The 12,253-nt window shown below is 38.2% G+C and overlaps 1 protein-coding gene across 2 annotated transcripts in view; it reads right to left on the minus strand.

Annotated features, from left to right (window-relative positions):
- LOC128697766 (pleckstrin homology domain-containing family G member 5) overlaps nt 1–12,253 on the minus strand; it is a 1,323,529-nt gene that overhangs the window by 1,234,940 nt on the left and 76,336 nt on the right. Inside the window, exon 1 of one of the 2 annotated variants that reach the window (XM_070099660.1) lies at nt 9,663–10,009. The exons of the other annotated variant lie outside the window; for it this stretch is intronic. The gene's annotated coding sequence lies outside the window, so the exon portion shown is untranslated. Of the gene's footprint in view, nt 1–9,662; nt 10,010–12,253 lie in introns of those variants that run through there. 2 annotated transcript variants of the gene reach the window in all.

Here is a 12,253-nt window from a genome sequence, read left to right on the forward strand (position 1 = left end):
AAAATCACTCACTACGAAAGCAAAAGACTTGGCAGACGATGCAACATCCCCCCAATGAAAAGCAGGAGTGTCACTAGCACGTTAAGAGACCATACAATAAGTGTCAGGGGCCCGAGACTGTTCAACTGCCTCCCAGCATACATAAGGGGGATTACCAACAGACCCCTGGCAGTCTTCAAGCTGGCACTGAACAAGCACCTAAAGTCGGTTCCTGATCAGCCGGGCTGTGGCTCGTACGTTGGTTTGCGTGCAGCCAGCAGTAACAGCCTGGTTGATCAGGCTCTGATCCACCAGGAGGCCTGGTCACAGACCGGGCCGCGGGGGCGTTGACCTCCGGAACTCTCTCCAGGTCTCCAGGTAAACACTCACACATAATCACTGTTTTTGCAGAGGTGCTCAGAATACAACAGTTTAGAAGAATTTACGTAATAAAGATACGCAACATATCCCTCCAAACTGCCAAATCCCAAACCCCTCCTTTAAAGTGCAGGCATTGTACCTCCCATTTCCAGGACTCGAGTCCGGCTATATAAAAATAAACGGTTTCCCTGCATCCCTTCACTAAATATAACCCTGTTCACACTCCAACAGCTCCTCAGGTCCCAAATACCATTCGTCTCCATTCATTCCTATCTAACACGCTCACGCACGCCTGCTGGAAGTCCAAGCCCCTCGCCCACAAAACCTTCTTTACCCCCTCCCTCCAACTTTTTCGAGGACGACCCATACCCCGTCTTCCTTCCCCTACAGATTTATACGCTCTCCATGTCATTCTATTTTGATCCATTCTCTCTAAATGACCAAACCACCTCAACAACCCCTCTTCAGCTCTCTGACTAATACTTTTAACTCCACACCTTCTCCTAATTTCCACACTCCGAATTTTCTGCATAATATTTACACCACACATTGCCCTAAGACAGGATATTTCCGCTGCCTCCAACCGCCTCCTCGCTGCAGCATTTACAACCCAAGCTTCACACCCATGTAAGAGTGTTGGTACTACTATACTTTCATACATTCCCTTCTTGACCTCCATAGATAGTTTTTTGCCTCCACATATACCTCAACGCACCACTCACCTTTTTTCCTTCATCAATTCTATGGTTAACTTCATCCTTCACAAATCTATCCGCTGACACGACAACTCCCAAATATCTGAAAACATTCACTTCCTTCATACTCCTCTCCAATTTGGTATCCAATTTTTCTTTATCTAAATCATTTGATACCCTTATCACCTTACTCTTTTTTACGTTCACTTTCAACTGTCTACCTTTCCATACACTCCTAAACTCGTCCACTAACCTTTGCAATTTTTCTTTAGAATCTCCCATGTTCACAGTATCATCAGCAAAAAGAAACTGTCAATTCCCATTTTGTATTTGATTCCCCATAATTTAATCCTACCCCTCTCCCGAACACCCTAGCATTTACTTCTTTTACAACCCCATCTATAAATACAGTGGAACCTTGAAAATCGAACGTACCAAATATCGAACGTTTCGAAAATAAGACCATTTTTCGGACAAACTGTGTACCAAAAACCGAACGCGTTTCAAATTTCGGACAGCCGGGTACGGGACCTGTCCGCTGGCCCGCTCTGTCCGCGTCCCCGCACAGGCGCCGTGAGCAGTCTTGCTTTGTTTATGCTTGAGCGAACACTAACCTGCGCTCTCATTCACACATTTTACGATTATTTCGTTGTGTTTAGTGCTTGTGGGACTGTGAAATAAGCTGCCATGGGCCCAAAGAAACTTGCTAGTGGTACCCCTGTGGTAAAGAAAGTGAGAAACACCATAGATGTGAAGAAGAAAATAATACAGAAGTATGAGAGTGGTGTGAGACTTGAACATTAAAATGGTATAAAATACCGACAGGTTGCATATGTGTCTTACCTAACAACCTGTCGGTATTTTATACCATTTTAATGTTCAATCTGTCAGACACTGCAACACAAGGGTATCTTGGTACAGACCTGCAATCAACTTCGACAACTTCCACTAGTGAGAGCGGCTGGATTTGAGAGGGACCTGACCTCTCAGCATCTGAGTTCTTACCTCTCCTAGTGGCCTACGTCTCACCTCTTGGCGCTATAAAAAGCTCCAACCTGTCACTTCATCTCCATATTGTTTCATACTATGGAACAATGCTCTTCTCCAGACTGAGGGACTGACCAAGTCAAAACTTTAAGGGTGATGGACTGATTACATCGTCTTCAAGTATCTTCTGCTTCTATCAACTTTTCTGTACTTGACTGAAGAAGCCTACTGTGTAGGCGAAACGTTTCATAATAAAGATACCTAACTGTTGCATATGTGTCTTACCTAACAACCTGTCGGTATTTTATACCATTTTAATGTTCAATCTGTCAGACACTGCAACACAAGGGTATCTTGGTACAGACCTGCAATCAACTTCGACAACTTCCACTAGTGAGAGCGGCTGGATTTGAGAGGGACCTGACCTCTCAGCATCTGAGTTCTTACCTCTCCTAGTGGCCTACGTCTCACCTCTTGGCGCTATAAAAAGCTCCAACCTGTCACTTCATCTCCATATTGTTTCATACTATGGAACAATGCTCTTCTCCAGACTGAGGGACTGACCACCTCAAAACTTTAAGGGTGATGGACTGATTACATCGTCTTCAAGTATCTTCTGCTTCTATCAACTTTTCTGTACTTGACTGAAGAAGCCTACTGTGTAGGCGAAACGTTTCATAATAAAGATACCTAACTGTTGCATATGTGTCTTACCTAACAACGGTGTGAGACTTGTTGAGGGAGGGAGGGAGTGGATGAGGTGCCTTCTTCGAAGATTAAGGAGATTTGTGCCAAGTGGAATGATGTCCAAATGTTTGTGCAGAAGTACCACCCTGAACAAGCTGAAACAAGCCATCTTTGCAACAAGTTCAGTGACAGAACCATGTCCCTTTTTAGGGAAATGTTAAAGAGGCGCCAGAAACAGAGGACTGTGGACAGTTATTTTTTGAGACAGGGGTCCAGTGACTCTCAAGCTGGTCCTAGTGGCATTAAAAGACAGAGAAGGGAAGTAACCCCAGAGAGGGCTTTACCTGAAGTCCTCATGGAGGGGGGATTCTCCTTCCAAACACTAACCCCAACTCCCTCGCTCCTCCTCCCTATCTTCCAGATGCCACCACCAATCTTCAATAAAGGTAAGTAAAAATGTTATTTATATTTTATATTATATGTATGTATTATTTTATATGTATGTTATTTTATATGTATGTAAAACTAATTAATCTCTATAAAATGTGTTTTTTTGTGTGAATATTTTTGGGTTTCTGGAACGGATTAATTGTATTTCCATTATTTCTTATGGGAAATATTGATTCGAATTTCAGACTTTTCGAAATTAGAACTAGCTCCTGGAACGGATTAAGTTCGATTTTTGAGGTTCCACTGTATATTAAACAACCATGGTGACATTACACATCCCTGTCTAAGACCTACTTTTACCGGGAAGTAGTCTCCCTCTCTTCTACACACCCTAACCTGAGCCTCACTATCCTCATAAAAACTCTTTACAGCATTTAATAACTTACCACCTATTCCATATACTTGCAACATCTGCCACATTGCTTCCCTATCCACTCTATCATATGCCTTTTCTAAATCCATAAATGCAATAAAAACTTCCCTACCTTTATCTAAATACTGTTCACAAATTTGCTTCAATGTAAACCCTTGATCTACACATCCCGTACCCACTCTGAAACCTCCTTGCTCATCCGCAATCCTACATTCTGTCTTACCTCTAATTCTTTCAATAATAACTCTACCGTACACTTTTCCTGGTATACTCAGTAAACTTATTCCTCTATAATTTTTACAATCACTTTTGTCCCCCTTCCCTTTATATAAAGGGACTATACATGCTCTCCGCCAATCCCTAGATACCTTTCCCTCTTTCATACATTTATTAAATAAAAATACCAACCACTCTAACACTATATCCCCCGCTTCTTTTAACATTTCTGTCATGATCCCGTCAGTTCCAGCTGCTTTACCCCCTTTCATTCTACGTAATGCCTCACGCACCTCCCTCACACTCACATCCTGCTCTTCTTCACTCCTAAAAGATGGTATACCTCCCTGGCCAGTGCATGAAATTACCGCCTCCCTTTTTTCGTCGACATTTAAAAGTTCCTCAACTATATATATATATATATATATATATATATATATATATATATATATATACAAAACAACCACTCTGAAAGAATCTCGTTTCATAAAAAGCAGTTTTGACAATAATATGAATATTTCCTTTGGTTTATATAAATTAGATCCATTTATAATAGAATTTGGGAAGAATTTAGTAATACACTGGACAAATAATAATTTTTAAATTTTCTTGGGTAGAATAGTTTGTGGGCGAGTTGTGCAAAGGACCTATCCAAGTTGGGTCGGCGCGCGTCAGGTGTTTAACCGTTGTGGTTTCTGATAGTGAGGGGCTGGCCAGACCCCTTATATAGCTTCCTTGGATGCTTTACTTTCATAGTTCCTTGATAATGTGAGTAGTCACGAAAGCGCTTGGAATTTCTCTATTCTTTCAGAGTGGTTGTTTTGCATATTCTGAAATCACCTGTTTACTGTGATCTTATTGCATATATATATATATATATATATATATATATATATATATATATATATATATATATATATATATATATATATATATATATATATATATTATATATATATATATATATTATATATAACTTACTAGCTAAACATGTGACCTGGTGGCTAACCTTCTCGCTTCACACGCCGAGGGCCTGTGTTCGATTCCCAGCCAGAGTAGAAACATTGGGAGTGTTTCTTTCCACCTGTTATCTATGTTCCCCATCAGTAAAATGGGTACCTGGGTGTTAGGGGACTGGTATGGGTCGCATCCTGGGACACTGACCTAATTTGCCCGAAATGATCAGCATAACAAGCGGCTTTCTATATAGTAGTATGTCATTGATGTCAGCTAGGCCTGTATACCATGTACATGTACCTGTAGTAAATAAAAGATATAAAGATACTCTGTAATGAATGGCACAATTTTTGAAGTTACCCCTATGGAGCAACACGTTTTCGTTCTTGTCTCCTCACAGAAAATGAAGATCTTTAAGGTATACTGAATATATCATGAAGACTCTCAGACTGTGACCTACACCAATCAGCTAACACCTGGGTACCTATTTACTGCTTGGAGAAAACGGGAAACAAATCTAGGCAGATTTGCCCATACGTCCTCATTCGCTAAGAATTGATGAGAGAATTTCCTATCCTATGAAGACACTTGTCAAGTTAGTTGCGAGGTAAAAAAGTGGATTGTTTTGGTGTATAATTTGAATTGCAAAAACCTTGTTTCAGTATGTGCTACAAACTGAAAGAAGTTCCAGTTAAGGATTTTTGTCATTTATAATGCGGAGGAACCATTATCGTAAACAAAAGCATATTCGACCAAGGACAAATGCTTCATTCGGAAATATTAACCCGAAGAATTTGTGATCTGATAGCCAACCAGTGTGACTTATTTCCATTAGGATCCTTTAATCCTCTAAAAGGATGTAATCCACTGCAGTCAGCTAACATCCGGGTAACTATGTACGGCTAAGTAAACAAGAGCAACAAGACACTTCCTCAGACCAATGACATACTTTTATCATTAAAACTGAATAAGTATTTTAAACTTGAATACTAGATAGTATGTGGATGAAGTGTGATCCGTTAGGTTTGCCTACATTCACATTCTTTGCAAATGTGGCTAAACATTTATAATACAGCACATTCTGCTGGTATGATAAAACATCATACTTATGAAGGCCTAAACTTGGGACACCGAAATGCACGACTAGGAGACTAGGTATAGAGAAAAAATTATACCCTAAATATTATATAGTTTAAACAATACGAGAAAATATTTTTCTATGTTATCAGATGAGAAAATCTTGTCCAGGCATGGAGGAATATGTTGAATCTAGGGTAATTAGATAACTTTTGCATAAAATGAAAGGCCTGACACAAATGTGGTAGTTTTTGATCGTCATCGCTAATGTGTTTATATTTTATGAGAAGCTTTGAACCCCCGTGGTTATTCATAGCAAGCATGGTTGAGGGTCGTGTCCTCTATTGTTATTATTCCCCTCAAGGAAGGTTCCTTGATGTTGGTGAGGGGCTCTTGATTTAGGGAATTGGATCTGTGCTCCAGTTCCCCGAATTAAGCCTGAATGCCTTCCACATCCCCCCCAGGCGCTGTATAATCCTCCGGGTTTAGCGCTTCCCCCTTGATTATAATAATAATAATAATAATATTGTTATTATTGACTGCGAGACACCATAGAAAAAGAAGTGGGGAAAAGACAGGGAAAGAAACCAGAATTAAGCACGCTTTATTTTTCCCAATCCTAGGCTGGAAAAGGACAAGAATAGATGTATTCCTTATTTCACTCACCCGTTCAGTCCCTCGGTAGCAAACCACCACCAACCTCCTCGACCAAGCAAGCTCTCTTACCCTCCTCCACTCCAACCCCGTCAATGAACAACTACACACATCCTTTCCCTCCCTCCCCCAAACATCATCGAAAATCCAACAACCACTAACTCAACGTCAATCCCATGTCAATGACCAGCAGTTCAGTCCTGTAACTCCAACATATTGTACAAGAAGCCCTAAAGTCTTATACATACATAAATGCTGATTTTATTAGCAAGGCTATTTTAAAATGACTTAAGTGGTGAAGAATAATTCAGACTGATAGCAATTACTTAATTAAAACAAATGATGCAATATACCCAAGACAAGGTTGGCACGATAGTGAGTAACCCACTTTTCACTACCTGGATTAAAAACCATTGCCCACCAGTTTTCTTTTTTTTTATAAAAAAAGAACATATTTAACCTTTCCAGTTAAATTTATAATTACAAGATTGTTTAATCCATGATGGACAAGAAACAATCTGGCCAGTTGCAATTCAAAGGAATATTACTTAATAAAATATGATAAAGTATGCTGGTCAAAAGCATTGTTGGAAAATATGTATCAAATACTAGTAGCAAATAAATTCCGGCACCAAACTACAAACAAATCAAACCGGCATCCTATAGCTCAAATGTCATTTCTTTTTATAAAATAACCTACATATAAATTACTAGTTTAAATTAGTTCTGAGTTATCTAGAAGAAAAGGAAACTGCTTCATTAAAAAAAATACTGTAATTGGCTATGACATTCTGGCTAGGTGTCCGGTGGCTTATAAATATTTTATATTTACTCTTCATCAGGCGCATCTGTTTTTAACTCCAGAATGAGGGACTGGGTTCGATCCCGGACGAGTGGAAAAGTTGGGCATGTTTCCTTACAACTGCTGCCCCTGTCCACCTAGCAGCAAGTAGGTACTCCTCCTCTCCTTACGCCTTTCTACTTTGTATTGGACTGATGAAGCCACTGTGTGGTGAAACGTTTCCTGAATAAAGATTCCCATATGTTGCATAAGTGTCTCAATCTTCACAGGTATCTAGGTGTTGGCCGAAAGGCGTGGTTTGCGTCCTGGAGGCCAATTAATGGCCCCAGCAGGTGCTGGGGGCCATTAAGCGCCCTCAGCTCACGAGTGAAACGTTGAGCATGTTCCCTTACACTTGCTACTCCTGTTTACCTAGTAGTAAGTGCCTGTGTATTAGACGACTGTTAAGCATGATTAGCGAAAGTTTCCCGAAATGCTCACCATAACTTATGATGTTTCTTCTCTAGTTAAGTATAAAAAAGTTAAGTACCATTGCTGTAGCCTATTAAATTGTTTTACTGAAACGTTTAAAAAAGTTTTCATCACATTTATGTTTTTTAAATGTGAGCAATTACGCCAACCCTACAGGAGGACAATTATCAAGATATAAAAAAGAAAACTTACATGAAGTGAATGGTCGAGGGGTAAAAGCTCTCCTCAACAAGGAATTTGGAATCTTAACCTTATTGACCTGTATTTACCGACTATGAATAGTTAACAAGAAGACGAATAGAGTCGTGATAATCTGCCGCCAAATAACAAGAGATCAAGAAAGGCATAAGACAACGTCAGTAAGTCCATAATCTAAGTAAATAGAGCAACTTGTACTGAAAAGAAACTTTGATCACTGACAACTAAACTGGTAAAGCCTCGACTCGAAAGAGATGTGATCAATGTTAAGAGTTACCACAACATAACGAAAACTGAGAGGTAATGACCTATCCCAAACAGATCTAACATTGTCACGTACTCTGACTTAGTCCCTCTCAATATCTACCACCTTAACCCTCAACAAGAAAGCGGCAATACCTGGCGAATAGACACCATTTTCCTACCGTTCAAACTTTAAAGTGACAAGTTTCATCCTGTGCGAAACGTTGTTTCAATTAACAGCGAACATTTGCGGTCAACCAGAAAATAAGCCTCATATACAATGAAACAGGCGCAACAAAAGCTTTCAGCGCACTTTTTAATTAACACGAAAATAGTTTAAGCAAGTTTATTAAGGTTTACACAAATACTGTTAAAAAGATTATCATACATAGCAGCTATGTGTTGAGAACCTAGGATAACCAAAAAAGTCAGAGTGACTTATTTCCATTAGAGTCCTCTTGTTACCTTATCGATAATATTACATTAATATAAAAATCAAATGTGGCAAATAAGAAATTATATAAAAGTGACTCAAAAAACAAATTATATAAAATACTGAATAAAAGATGAAGATAGAATAAGTGGACCACAAGAATTATGACAAAAAATTAAGAATACTAAATTATAATATATTTCACACTGAAAATTAATTATCAATCTGTTGGAATACAATGAAAAATAGAAGACAATGAATATATATCAGAATTTAATAATCACCGCTAGGGAATGCATTTACTGCCCTAATAACAGATGTTGATAGGGACTTGTCCCTCCTTGGTGGAACAGCCAGCCATTGCACATAGCAATAGGTTGTGCCAGGACCCGTTGTTTGCAGGGGTAAACAAGAGGTCAGCGAATTGGCTAGCAGCTTGAGGGAGAGCTAATTCACTTATAGTTGGAAATCACAAATTCGAGGGACAAAGGCATTCATATTTTTATGACATAAAATAATCATCTGGCTCAGCACTGATTATAAACTTTTTACGTGAAAACATTTATGGGTTTACACTGTGTATACACCACATGACATCAATAAAAAAAATGCGTACAATAAAATATTCACGAATGACTAAACAAGACTTGTCAGGAATACCTGTGATCATATCAGCTTTCCTGGATCTTTAAACGTTCACAAACATACAAAATTATGTCAGCTAATCACAATGTGCTCATTATTTCCTTGAATACATTTTTACAATCACTGGACATAAGTTACTGCTTATAATATAATTATAATCATGGGGAGCGCTAAACCCGTAGGATTATTCAGCGCCTATGGGGGAGATGGAAGGTATTCAGGCTTAATTCAGGGAACTGGAGCACTGATCCAATTCCCTAGATCAAGAGCCCCTCACCAATGTCAAGGAACCTCCCTTGAGGGGCAGCTTGTAACAAATTTAATAAATATAAATTTTTTATTAGGTAGATTATGATGGTTGAGATTGTCATGCATTCTCTCCTTGTAAAAAAAAGTACTTTTTGGTTCACTGACCTCATCAACAGGAACATAAACACCTGTCAAATTCTTGATTGACCTTCTCTCGTGTGTTTCAGCATCAACCAAGGCTATAGATGTTTTTGAGAGCAGCGATGTTCCTCAAAAATTGGGCCTGCTCCTTCCACCAATTATTCTATGCCATCTTCAGCTTCTCTACCACCTTTCCATCAAGTTAGATGCCTCTAGCGTTCAATAACAAAATTCTTGGCCAAAATGAACTCGTACAATACAGAAAACTAGGCAGCACTCGTTTACACCTCCACTAGTGAGTTGTGCTACACACTGTCTGCCGCCAGTGAGTGTCCTGACTCATGACGCCCATCCTTCCAGCGGAACAACTCTGGTTACTCACAAAGAGTACTAGATTACTCAGCTACTGAAAATTGTATCTATAGTCTCACTTTAATATTTCAGTACTTGAATAAAAAATATCTTACCCTTATAGCTTGACAAACATTAATTTCAACACATTTTGATACTTTTATGCTCGCGACAAATATAAATTAGAATTTACAGAGAATGTTATTGAAAATGAGGGATGACTCGATTAAAAAAAATAGTGCAGGAACAGTCACAATACTGCCCAAAGATTATCATATATCGAGATGCTTAATAATAACCCACATGGGTCATTATTAAGCATTGACAGGTGTTCATTACACTGTTTTAAGTTATTCATATATTGAGATATCTACTGGGGCCATTTATATACCTGCAGCCCATTCTCGCACCACGAATATAAACCGTTTATATTTCAACGTTTGTTATTTTCAGCTACTTCGTTGTCAGGCGTATCGTGGTCGTTTTCATTAATTTGCTTATTTGTGAATGAATGTTTTCATAGGTTCGTGTTACTAACCTAATTATTTTAAAGAAAAATTTTAAATCGAGAAGAATTATTACGAAATTGCCGTTAGGAGCCTAGTAAGAAGATTAACATCAAAAGTAATAATAGGTTGTGGCTTGACGTTCAACTACTTGGTCAATTCGTTCTCATTTTATTACATGCATCCATTTTTATGACGTGTGCTCTACGTCAATTTCTCAAGGCTTCCAATTTTTTTTTCAGGAAACTGTTTTCTTTATTTTTAAATAAGATTAACGTAATTTTGTTAAGTTAGATTAGATAGTTAAGTTTAGTCATATAAGCCCATCAAAAGGATTATTTAAGCACAACTAAGTACATTCAAAAAAAAAAAAAAAAACGGAAAATCTCGCAACGTTCAAAACTAAAAGTTTATCAATCTTGGTGTTGAAACCTCTTGATCTGGTGGAAGTATGGCTTAAGAATCATATATGGGATAGAGAGCACAAGTATAGTACATAGTTTTTTTTTTTTTTTATATTTTATTGAAAAGACATACATAGTACATAAAAATAAACGACAAATTACATAGTGAAAACAGTGATGAAAAATTCTGCATAGTACATGTACTTTCCAATTAACATATTACATCTGAAAGACAAATCTGTACAGTAAACAATGACCACTCCAATCCTTGAAGTAATGACATTATGTCTGGAACACTAAATCTAACCTAAAGACTCCTTGGCAAGTACATCTAATTCCTGATTGTACATCCTGCCACGGAATGTACACCTTACATTCTGAAAACACTACCCCCCCCCCTTCTTGCGTGTCAAGCCACCCGACACGTAACAATCTTTATATGTAACTGTATATTGTATGAAATACTTTCATTATTCCATATTGAACAACATGATACGTTCAGTATCACTCAATGTATTGAGATAATATAAAATTCAATTCTACATGATTCATGTACAACGTATATCTACTAAACACCCAAACATATCACCTTCTCCAGGAAGGTATAAATATATACATATGTTACAAACACTTTACAACACAACCAGTGAAAACACAAATACCTAATCCTATGTCATCCATCAATTACCCTATAATATATATCAATTCAATGGTAACCTAAACCTACGGGCTCTATAGAGCTCCCATGAAAAAACAATATGTATTAAGAAAACAGGATAAGTCAAGCTTTCTAAAAATATTTCGCCCATATCATTAAAACCACTACTAAGATGTAAGTCTGTTATCACAAATAACAGTGCATGACCTTCACACGTCGATAAATACTGAAGCCTTCCTACCACACGCAATACTTCATGTCTATATATATATTTCGCATTCACACAGTGCACCCATTTTGTCATTTCATTACACACATACCAATAATTTCGTTGCAGATATATAATATTCCATCACATTACGACGTCTGTCGTCCTTTGTCATTAGCATAATTAATAATTAAATTGAAGAACATGTATCGTTCACAACACACAACCCGCTCATCATACAGTCAAAGGCACTTATGTCTCAGTACTATATTCATTCTCTTCCACACTAAACCCTTTCACACTGTCCTCATCGGGAAGCCAGCCCGCCGCGACCCCTTACATTGCACTTAAATCCCATAAATCCCTCAACCTAAAACTCCGATAGCCCTCAGTAAACGCATTCTCCCAATTCCCTCCATAAATTTCCCTATTACGACACTTAGTTCTGTAAAATGTCGCAGCTAACACCTTTATCCTCTCATCCACGC

This window comes from Cherax quadricarinatus, chromosome 68 (assembly GCF_038502225.1).
Source record: "Cherax quadricarinatus isolate ZL_2023a chromosome 68, ASM3850222v1, whole genome shotgun sequence".
NCBI lineage: Eukaryota > Metazoa > Arthropoda > Malacostraca > Decapoda > Parastacidae > Cherax > Cherax quadricarinatus.